The 12,635-nt window shown below is 38.6% G+C and overlaps 1 long non-coding RNA gene across 1 annotated transcript in view; it reads left to right on the top strand.

The window, feature by feature from the left end:
* Window positions 1–12,635, top strand: part of LOC142471224 (uncharacterized) — a 480,691-nt gene that overhangs the window by 194,316 nt on the left and 273,740 nt on the right. The gene's annotated exons all lie outside the window — the stretch shown is intronic.

The raw sequence follows: 12,635 nt of genomic DNA, 5'->3' as shown, positions 1-12,635 counted from the left end.
TATTAAATCCTAATCATTATCATTTAACAGATCAGCCGCCCGTCAGCCAGGCATGAACCCAGGCTGGGAAGGCAAACGCAACGGGGCTTGTCAGAGGTGAGGAGCGGCGCATTCCAGGTATCTGCCAGGTACATACTGGGTATTTGCTCGAATAAAGTGTGTCGGTGCAGTATGTAATCAAGCCCTTGAGCATCTTCACCTGGTGAAGATCTACAAAATACATTATATATAAATGACTGACAGGAGTGTGCATAGTAAATATACTTGCTGCGTATGTCTTTTGAAACGTCATTGAGAAGGACCCAATCGTGTGTAAGTGTCCAGAAAACGCCCTCCCCCTCAGAAGAGGGCATTGCTGGCAAATCATCCCCACTCAAGCGAGTGCGCATGCGCGTGACGTCATCGGGAATTGCCCGATACATTCCTGTGTCGCTCAGTGCTTACTCACACCAAACCAATGGGTGTAAGTGCCCAGAAAGCGCCCTCCCCATCAGAAGAGGGCACTACTGGCAAGTCATTCCCCTCTCATACAAGTGCGCATGCGCGTGACGTCATCGGGAATTACCCGATACATCCCTGTGTCGCTCAGTGCTTGCTCACGCCAAAGCAAATGGGTGAATCGCAAGGTGTGGTTCAACCATGGGGGAGCATGCATAGTGAATGGTAATAGCACAACTTATGACTTGTACCCATAATAAACGCCTCAAAGTTACAGGGAAAGGTATACACACCATTGTTATGAACCTAATAGAAAAATGATGATTCAGTGGTTCATATAGAATCAGAATGGAGCTTGAAAATATGCTCAGGTTGATATCAATAAAAATAAGAAATATATATATACAGTTTCACTCACATATTATTTGAAATTATATGGGTACAAGTCATAAGTTGTACTATTAGCATTCATCTGCATGCTCCCCCATGGTTGCGCGATTTTTGTTGGTGACTCTTTAAATTTAGAGGACAGGACTGATATCGGAGCATTGCGCATGCGCATGACGTTATCCTTTATACAGGGAACGTCTCGCTATGCGGGTCTTATCTCCACCCGGACGCACATGCGCATTGAACCGCACCTTGCGATTCACCCATTTGCTTTGGCATGAGCAAACACTGAGCAACACAGGGATGTATCGAGTAATTCCCGATGACGTCACGCGAATGTGCACTCGTATGAGAGGGGAATGACTTGCCAGTAGTGCCCTCTTCTGATGGGGAGGGCGCTTTCTGGGCACTTACACCCATTGGTTTGGTGTGAGTAAGCACTGAGCGACACAGGAATGTATCGGGCAATTCACGATGATGTCACGCGCATGCGCACTCGCTTGAGTGGGAATGATTTGCCAGCACTAACCTCTTCTGAGGGGGAGGGCGTTTTCTGGACACTTACACACGATTGGGTCCTTCTCAATGACGTTTCAAAAGACATACGCAGCAAGTATGTTTACTATGCACACTCCTGTTAGTCATTTATATATAATGTATTTTGTAGATCTTCACCAGGTGATGATGCTCAAGGGCTTGATTACATATCCTTTTTAAGCATGCATGTTATCCTGCCTACCCCACCACTCCCAGTAGAAGGCATCTGGCCAAAACACGCAGGAGTGGGTGCTGTAGGCAGGATCCCTTGCTTTGTCCCCCTCTAGGGACACGTAACTATGTTTTGAGCTTTTTGCTCCTTGCTTCCTCCATGATTTTGCTGTGTGCCTGACGTTTAGGTGATATATGACTTAGAGTATACAGGTTTTTGAAGTGTGCCTCTCTAGGCTTTACATCTTTTGGCCCTATCATGTATTGATGCACTGTGTCACTAGAGACTATCCCAGAGATTTCATAGGGATGAGCATGCAATGATATTATGTGATTTGACCATTTGGCCACTGCCACTTCGTTTTCATCTTAGCCCTTTGTCTGTACTACATCATTTCACCTTGTCAGGTACACTTGAGCGTATTATCTGTCTGATTTGACATGGTTTTTTCCAATTTTGGAATTGATTGTTGGAGGATTTATGTCAAGACTTACGTACTGGGGATCCATGCCTTGTTTTAATTATTCTCTGCTTTCTTTTAATTTCTTGTTTTGTGACAGTTATTCAATAAAGATTTTTGTATTTGTATATTGAATTGGAATACTAGAGTGATATTGTTTGGGGCTTTTCTTTCTCTCTTTCTCTTAATATATATATATATATATATATATATATATATATATATATATATATATATATATATATACATAGTCAGATAAGGCAGTTGGCACTCCAATAGGTGCTGGTAAGCCACAGGTGCACGTCCCATATAGAGAATGTAGTTATACGTTACCGTTCCAAGGATTGGTAAACAAGAGACAGCACTCAATGTTGAAAATCAAAGTGTATTAGTGAAAGCATTTGCTTTCACTAATACACTTTGATTTTCAACATTGAGTGCTGTCTCTTGTTTACCAATCCTTGGAACGGTAACGTATAAATATATATATACATATATATATATATATATATATATATATACTGTATATATATAATCAAAAAATAAATAGATGATACCGTTCTGTGGCTAACGAAATGCTTTTATTTGTGCAAGCTTTCGAGATACATCTATTTATTTTTTGATTTTTGAAGCTCGGCTAACATGGTACTGATACCTCTACATGTATATATATATATATATATATATATATATATATATATATAGTGGTCGACAAATCACCAAAAAATCTACTCGCCACACAAAAAAATCTACTCGCCACCTAGTACCAAACGTGTGCTGCTTGGGCCAATAGGAGCTCGCCACGATGTTAAATACACTCGCCCGGGGCGAGCAAATGTATAGGTTTGTCGAACACTGTATATATATATATATATATTAGAAAAAACAAACAAAAAACAGGCGCACTCATAGCATATTAAGGTTTAAAAATGTATATGGGGTAGGATGTGTAAAAATGCACACTCTCCTTCTATATATATATCTATATTATACACGGTCTACAAACACATAGTTTATCTCACCACTACCAATTGAAACACAATCAGGATCCAGCCACATTAACAATAATGGGCATTGAAAACATAAAATCCACTTTATTAAGTGGTGATAGACATAGACGTCTAAATTTACGAGAAACTTATTGGATATATGTCCTAAATACATTGAGTCCATCTAGTCTAAATGACTGCATTGATGTCAGTACTGTAATTTGATAGTCAAATTTTCTTTGTGATAAAGACATGGAGGTCTGGGTTGAACATGCTTGACATGTTACCTCTATGTCTGTCTCATGGAGTCTTCTTCCTGTTTCTGTTCGTCTCAACTTTATGTTTATGATTTTTAGTTATTATTAATGGGCATTTAATACATATAATATATTTTATTTATTAATTGTTATATTAGTATATTAATATTGTCAATTCATGGTTAATACGTTTTTCACATACACATTTATTAATAGAGTAGATATGAGTACATATATATATATATATATATATATATATATATAAACATACAATATGCGTTATAAATTGATATAATACAAGTTTTTTAAAGTTCATGTATTCATTACAATATATTAGAGGTATATATTCATATTTATTAAAATTCACTTACATTTTCACATTTACACTTATTTTCATTAAAAGCACTTTATACACATAGTTAACAGACAAGGGGATCTGCACGCAGGTGAAAGCTGCAGAATTTACTCTGCTCAAGCAATGCGAGGGAAATTGATCCAAACAATTACTGAAAGGGTGGTGCTCACAGGGTATGGATTGACAGTAGGTGAGAGGAAAGAAAGAATCCCTTTAGTGTGGCACTAAGGAAAGTGCACCCTAATTAAAACTTAAATTTTATTATAAACTGATTAAAATAAATTGTTTGGAGAAACCACATACAAAAAACAAACAAACAAATAATAATTAAAAGACGGAGAGGTGTGGTAGGGTGTTTAATGGAGGTGTTATTATATATAAATACCTCCTTAGTAAATCTTAATAGACCCTAGAATATGGGTGATCTCTATACCAAGGTAAGTATGAGTATATCTCTAAACCCCTGTGACCATTGCACTGAAATGGGGTAAAGGCAGTTGAATGTACTTGTCTGCAGCTATCTTTGTCACGTGACGTCGGCTCATCGGTGAGGTGTGGGCCATACACTATCTGAGTGCTTCGTAGACTGCGTCCGTGGGCAGCAAGAGCACTCAGACTTCAGGGTTGATCTCTCCTATATCTGCAGTGAGTGTGGCTGGTCTTACAATAGACTGGTCGAAATTATATCAGAGTTTATAGTAGTGTATATTGATATACTGAGTGAGGTGTGTAGTGGCTGTTTCAACTCAGCCATCAATGTATACAGCCTCACTTCTCATCTAGCAGACAAGTACATTCAACTGCCTTTACCCCATTTCACTGCAATGGTCACAGGGGTTCAGAAATATACTCATACTAACGTTGGTTTAGAGATCACCCATATTCTAGGGTCTATTAAGATTTATCAAAGAGGTATTTATATATAATAACACCTCCATTAAACACCCTACCACACATCTCCGTCTTTTAATTATTATTTGTTTGTTTGTTTGTTTTTTGTATGTGGTTTCTCCAAACAATTTATTTTAATCAGTTTATAATAAAATTTAAGTTTTAATTAGGGTGCACTTTCCTTAGTGCCACACTAAAGGGATTGTTTCTTTCCTCTCACCCACTTTATACACATTCATAAATATATATAATTTGATTAGAAATTTATTAAAATAATTGATGTATAATTTCATTTCATTTATTTTTATTCAATTTATTTTTTATTTATTTATTTTTTATTTAATTTCATATATTATTTAATATTTTGTTCCTTCGCTGGTATTGACATTAAAGCCGTATGATGCGTCTTTTTCAGTTTGTGATGCAGGTGGCCTCGGATACAAACTCTGGGTCTGCTTGTTAATTCTTCTTTCTTTGCTCTAAAGAGAGTTGCATTAGAGATAATATTATCAATATTCATAGATACATTCAATTACTAATACTAATTTTTTCAGATCTGATAACTATAATCAACATTGAATGGTTAATTATTTATCCTCATAGTGACACATAATTTAGCAAATTCCCCCGTTTGTGGTATGTTCATCAACATCTCATCTAAGTCTTTTAAAAGGTTTATTGAAATGTTTCTTTCTTCTGACTATTAATAAAATCTATCATACATTAAAATCCTATAATAGCCCATATTTGAGAGATCTGTTGGTCACTCGTGTGGTTGACATTTACCTCAAATATATAGGATTATATATATATAAATATTTCACAAATTTATTTATAATTTTGGTACATATTTGTTATATTAATATTTTTAAATGATTATCAATATTAATCAAGGTTGTCTTCTCATTTTTCGTATCCCCTCATTTTTACCCCTCTCCTTCCCCCCTCCCCTTTTTCCTTCCTTTCCCCCCCCCCTCCCCTTTTCCTTCCTTTCTCCCCCTTCCCTTCCCCCTCTTCCTCTCCCCCCCCCCCTTTTATTTTCCTTGTAGTTACTAAATGTATATATAGTTTCATTATATGTTTTGTTTTGTTATGTATAATATAGCATCAATGTTATGCAAGCATTCAGGTCTGTACATGGAGTAATAGGTACTTAGATCATTTATTATAGGTTTAATTTACCAGCACAAGTATTATGATCTCTAAATATGAAACCATGTATATCTGGTAGCTATACACATTTACACCAGAGTTGTAGACATGAATGAATGTATGTTTGTTTATGTATATATTTATTTAATTGATTATGTAATTATTTGTATACAAACTTTCATTGGATTTTATACTTGATGTGTATAATTGATGTCTTCATTGTAAAGGTTTTTTAATATATATATTTATTATGTTTTTAGACAAATCAAGACATAAGGTGATTGTCTCCTTAGTTTCAAATTACTTTCATGTATTAATTAATTAACTAATCAGCCAAGATGGTGGTTGATTGGTGACCACAAATATAAATAGCTATGACGTATGTCCGTCATGTATCCCCTGATGAAATCACCTTAGCGTGAAGAAACACGTTGGGAGTGTTAGTGTGAGCTACTGACAGTCTGTCACCATACTCATTTACACTTTGGCTTCTGCTGGGACATTGCATACGCTGCTATGCATCAGCGAACTACTGCACTTGCCCCTTCTCCTCCACGGGGTCACATTACCATTTCCTCCCATCCGGAGTTGCTGTGGTGAGCGGTGGACTTCCGGGTTACATCAGGAGAGGTTGCGCAATCTCTGAGGCCCCTGCTGGACGGTGGCTTAGAGGAGCTGGGACTTCACGGAAGAAAAGAGTGACGTGTGAGCAGAGCAGTGTCTTCCAGCGGTTGGCGAATGAGTATACTCATTACATGCTTGTTTTTCACATTTGTTTGTGAGTTTAAATTTGTTGGACTTTATACTGGAATATTAAATGTGTATTTTTCATATTACACTAGGATCAGGCGCTTTCTTTCTTTTCGTTTTGTAGATCTACTGGGAGGTCATTGGTTCCTTACAGAGAGCAGCCGGTATCCAGATTAGTGGGCCATCATCTATATTCCTAATATATCAACAGGACTATTTATTTTTTATTGATTTTTATTTTTTAATTGTTTTTGTGTCTGCAATTTTAATCATACATATTTTTGGACACTAGGTCATTAGCTCACACTAATTTAGTTATATATTAGTATTATTTTTAATTGTGTGTCATTTATATATTTGGATATTACTACTGATATCTATTTGGTAACCTATACATATGAGTTTATTATATTTGATATATTTACCATCAATGTGTTAGGTGAGACAGACACCTGAGGGGCGCAGTCTTTTTGTTTGTCTAAATACATATATATGTGTCAAAAGGAGTGCTACTGGGCGTGGCTAATTGTATAAAACAAGAAACAAAGAAGTCCAGAGCAACATCCAATGTGACAAAAATACACAGTGACATACCTATATATCTCTTTAAAAAAGAGTCATTTAGTTAACCCTTTGGCCAAAGCGTATAAGCCTGCAAGCCACTTTCAAGGCATGACCATAATATCTCATGTCCTAACACTAACTGATTAAAATCCTTATTTACCTCTATAATTAGGGGAAGGATGGTCCTGGCATTGAATCTATCACAACCAGCTGCATGAAAATAAAACCTGCTTACTTGGACTGTGGGGAGGGGCGAGCTTTAAACCCTGGGTGGGAGAACCAGCAACTACACAAAATGCACAGAAATGACATACACTCACCAGCTGGGGACCTAGGGGGAAGACACTAGCCTCACCTGGTGCAGGGACCTGCTTCAGTAGGTTTACTCTGTCTGCTTCACGTCCCGTTATCAAAGTGCTATGTGCGCAATAACCACTTTGACTCTGCCGCCAGTTGTTGCTCTGTCAGGCACGTAGGATCTCTCTCAGGATCCCACTAACACATGATCTGCAGATGAATCTCTGTCAAACTCCAAATATGTTCTACATCAAACTCCAAATATGTTCTGATGCTCTAATCAGCAGCAGTCATTACATAGCCCTCTGTGGCTATCTTTATTATGGAGAGGGAGCCGCCAACCAACCAGAGCACATATTTAGATGGTGCAGCAAATCCCCAGCCAGGGGCTTGCCCAGCTACACTGGTCAGAGGAGGGGCATGCTAAGGCACACAAGACCTCTCACTGGGTAGGAGCCACCGAGTCTGCAGGGAACAAAGCTCTCCTTGCTGAGAGCCCATCCCCATACCTGATTGTCCGCCCTTCCCCACTCACCAAATGTCTTGACACCTCACTGCTTCCAGCCTTTGCCTCAATCCTGAATTCCTATGCAAGTGTTTATGCTAAGTTAATTGCTCAGTCTGCTTGCATATAAATGATTACATACAATCCACATTTACAGGGCTGACACTCAAATCACATTACATTACAGTGATTAAACACAGATCACAAATCACTTCACATTGCATTGCAGGCTCACTAGACTGGGGGATTGCATTAACAGGGAAAAAGTGCTTTACTGACAATATATTTACATATCAGTTATTTTACATTCCCACCCCAGACATGAAATACCTTTGGCTGAATTAAACATTACTGAGACAGTGTCACAGACTTGCTTGCCACAAACCGGGACCGGACCACGTGGCTGAGGTGGGGTTACATAGTCACCAACTTTAGACCGCGTAGCCTGATCCGAAGTGAGGATTTCATAGTCAAACGAAGCTGGGTCAGGTTTGGAGAAGGCAGGGTAGTCAGAATTCAGGAAGGGTTTCAGCAACGGGAAATCAGGTGAGCTCCGCATCAGCTCAGGAGCAACAGCTTGGGAGTTACCTCTGCGCAAGGAGCAGGAACGGCCCATGGTACCAGTCGCAGCAAAGGGAGATGGCAGACCGGAAGCCACACTGCAGAGCAGCAATGGCAACCCAGTCCTTCAGCACAGATATCCAAACAGGCCTCAGTGAGGGAGAGGCCTCAGTGAGGCCTCAGGGATCCGAAGGCAGACCTCTGCTAGGCGAAAAGGCAGCAGGTCTCCAGAACCAGAAACGGGAACCAGGAACAGACCTCTGCTGAAAGGAGAATAGCAGCAGGTCTCAGGAAACACTGGAATGGGAACCAGGAACAGACCTCTGCTGAAAGGAGAATAGCAGTAGGTCTCAGGAAACACTGGAACGGGAACCAGGAACAGGAAAAGCCAGGGGCTTGTGGCAGAACACAGTGACATCCAGGGTTGGATTATGCTCGGCACTGAGGCAGTGTGAAGGAACAGTATATAAAGGGCAGAGAGCCAAGCACAGGAGGGAGGTGTGTGAGCATTCCTCCAATGACGGAGCACGGGCTGACGCTGCAGTGAAAGGCAGCGCATGTGCCATTGATTGCCAGAGGGAGGCTTTGAAAACTGCAGAGATCTACAAGGCTAGAATCAAAGCCAGAAACGGATTCCTTACAGACAGACAATTTACTCCGTTTTTAGGGGTAGCTAGCTGGGCTTCGCCTTTATTTTGTGATGACTGTCACAGGTGTAAAAAAGATCATCCACAGCCCAGAGCTTGATAGGGAGTTAGTGAACACTCCACAAAATACAGGATAAAGGGAGAGAGGTTGGGAGACAGACATAAGGCACAGAATGGATAAAGTGTCACCAGCAGCAAAGAGGAGGAACAGAAAGAGAGAAAAAAGGTGACCGAGTGAGTAAGTGTGAGCTTTTTTACAGGTTGCATTGGTATGTGCGCAGAATGATAAAATTAAGAAATCAGAGAAGTTAATGAATGCAGAGTAGTAGAGAGTGAAGGAGAAATATGAACAGTAAAGAAGGAAGAGGGAGGATACAATAGTTGAAGAAACAAACTAGTTTGGAGAGGAGTGCAGTGGTAGTGAAAAGGAAAAGAAAGACAGAAGGCATGAGGGAGAAGTGGAGAATAGTGGCGTCTGAGAGAAATAGTAGTAGTGGGGGTATATAAGAAAATAGTTTTTATTTTGTAAAAAAAGGCAGTACAGTACAGCAAGGCTGTGTAGAGTTGTGGTCAGAGTGTAGAGTTGTAGAGTTACTGTAAGCTGTCCAAAATATTGCTTTTTTCCTTTGATGGTGTAGCCTGGTAAGGAGTTTGATGTGCAGAGTTTGTGGTTTCAAATCCAGTTCCACTCCAGATATAACTACACACTTAAATATATGGTGCTTGAAGAAGGCATTACAAGCCTGCCCCTCACAAGCTGTCCCAACTAACAACATACTTAACAGACTAGGGAGGGGATAGTCTTAATTAGCACAACACAAGAACTAACAGAGTAATCTGATGATTAAAAGATGAAATTACCAGAGCAAATACAATGAACATTTGTAGCAATAAGAGATGTGGAACGTTAACAGGAGGGTAGCAGATTAACTTGATTAAAAGTTTAAATTACCGGAGCAATGCGGTATATGATACCTCCTAGGTAACAGTGCATAAAACTTCCTTCTATACTGTAGTTATTGTTTGTGAATATCAAACCAGTCTACTAACGTGTTTGTATTTCAGTAATTCTTCACCAAAAATTATGATGCACTGAAAAAATACAAACAATATCTATATTGTGTTAAAGTAGACAATTTATAAAGTATTTTCTAATGGCAAACTTAAAAAAATTATGATTGGGTACATTAAGCTCTAATTGAATGCTGCGTTTTTACAGAATGCTCTTATTATAATTGTAAAAATGTTATTATGCTTTATGTTTTTCATTTTTTGTGCATGCTTTCTGTATAAATGGAGCCATTACAAGCCCCTGAAATTGGGATTTGCAGCAGAAATAGTGTTTCTTCTTTGCAAATGTATGAAAAAGTAAAAGGATTTTTAATAACTCATTAGACCGTTATTTATATACAATATATATATATATATATATATATATATATATATATATATATATTTTTAGCGGCAACAAAATGGTTTTAAAATCTTTCACAAACATATTGTAAAGCATACACTTCCTGTTATATAATGAGTACCTACAGATATAGCAAGCTTTTCTGTCCCCAATCCCGCAGATGAACAAGCAAAAATCCATGGTCATTGTGTGCCATAATTGAGCTGCAGGGTTTCTATGTTCTAATGAGAGCCTCTGCAACGTTAATCCTTTGTAGGCAGGAAAATCACCCCCACCGGAGGAGGGAGGGCGAATCAGCAGGCACCACTGTGCAGGAAAAGATTGCAGATGGCTGGACTGGGCTAAAAATTCTTTATTAGGACATGGATTAAAAAACCAAGAGGAGGGGGACAATCCCCTGCGCCTCTAACGCGTTTCACCCAAGCATGGGCTTTTTCAAAGAGTAATTTTACTCGTGTGCAGTCCCTAGAAATACCGGAAGTAAACCGGACGTGACATCACTCAGCCAATGGGGTGCGAGCGCTCCCGAGGTGGTATGACTGGAGGCTGCACTCCCAGCTGTAGTGTGTACGTGCAGTACATTTCGGCATTAGGGACATGCGCAATTATACACAGTACGGGATAAACAGACATAGTGCAAGATAAAAATAAGTGATACATGATTAGCATTTGAAACATATAAAATATACATTAATCATAACCATTAGTCCTAGTATGAGTGGTGGATATGTAGATAAAGTATGCAAAAGTGTGAACAACATCACTCAAATACAAGACTATGGTAAATGTAGACAACATCTAGCAAAGATTTAAGGAATAATACAAAATTAAAAAACGAGTAGATTCAGGGTTCTTTTGGATTTCCAATTAATATAAACATTAATTTAAACATAAATTCAATATTTTCACATATAGATATGCATAGTCAAAAATTGTCAAATGATCACAGTGATAATCCAAGATAATGATATTATCTAAATGGATTATCAATATATAGATGTATAAGGTGACACACATTGTGATTTTTTGGGGGGGGAGGGGAGGGGGGGGGAGGGGGAAGGAGTGAGAATGCATATAAAGTTATAAATTCTGAATTCTTAGATTATGCAAAATTGACCATGTATTATCAATAAAAATTACATTTCATATGGACGAGAACGTATATATGTAGAGATAACAAGAGACATGTCAAACAAGTTTTATAGCTGTGCATAAGATTGTTGTAATTAATTAAATAAACTACCAAGGTGTCTTATGAGGTCTAGTGATGGCCACATATAGTGTAGTAATTTAGTTTGAACTGACGGTGTTATAGAGTGGTTTTCCAAGCAACTGTATTTTCTGTATTTGAGGTAACGCATATTGTGTGAGGGTTTATTTAAAGATTAATTTGAAATGTGTTGTGGCTGAGCTACATAGGTGAAACATGTGTTTCGTTCAAAGGATCCCAGTGGAAAGAAATCATCTAAAGGAATCATTTAAAGGAAATGTTTTATCTCCCAGTCAACGTTTATTCCTCTCGGTGTCATGGTGTCCATTGTAAAAATCCAGAACATTTCCTTTTGATTAAGGACTGATGTGAGTACATCTCATTTATATTTGTGGGAGCTGCCCCAGGTCCAATTGATCACACGTTGCTAGATTCATTAAGGGGTCTAGGAGGGTCCCAGGACCTTTCCCTGACATCCCTTATTTTCCTAGCCAGATCTTGTTCCAACTAGGGGTTAATGATAAAAGCCCCACACAGAATATCATCATAGATCCGGATGCAGCATTTATTTTCACAAGTGGGTCATATGCTTTGCAGCACTAGTAATTGAGGGTCTACCTCAACATTCAATTGTTAATCCTTTGTATAACAAAAGAGAAGATCCCCAATGCTACATCCAACATGACAAATTATTTAGTACATTACTGTTTATTATATCTGTATTTTTTCTTCATAAATATGGGTAATTAATTCAATACCTTGGCCAAAATATTTTAAGCCTACAACCTCATCACGGTAGATACACTTCAGTAGGTCCTACACTACCAATATTACTGTATACTGTCTCAGGCATTATTTCCACTGCATAGAGAGAAGAGGAAACAAAACACTCTAGCCAATATGCATGGGGTTTGTGACATGTATGCGGTGCTTACAAGGTTAAAAATTAAGAAGCACTATATGTGCTATGTGTGAGGTTGTCAGGGTTCTGCTCACCACAAACCAGGGTCGGACCGCGAGGCTGAGGTGGGGTTGTAAAAGCACCG

The sequence above is a fragment of the Ascaphus truei genome, chromosome 1 (genome assembly GCF_040206685.1).
Source record: "Ascaphus truei isolate aAscTru1 chromosome 1, aAscTru1.hap1, whole genome shotgun sequence".
Taxonomy (NCBI): domain Eukaryota; kingdom Metazoa; phylum Chordata; class Amphibia; order Anura; family Ascaphidae; genus Ascaphus; species Ascaphus truei.
This window is presented reverse-complemented; position numbering and strand designations above follow the sequence as displayed.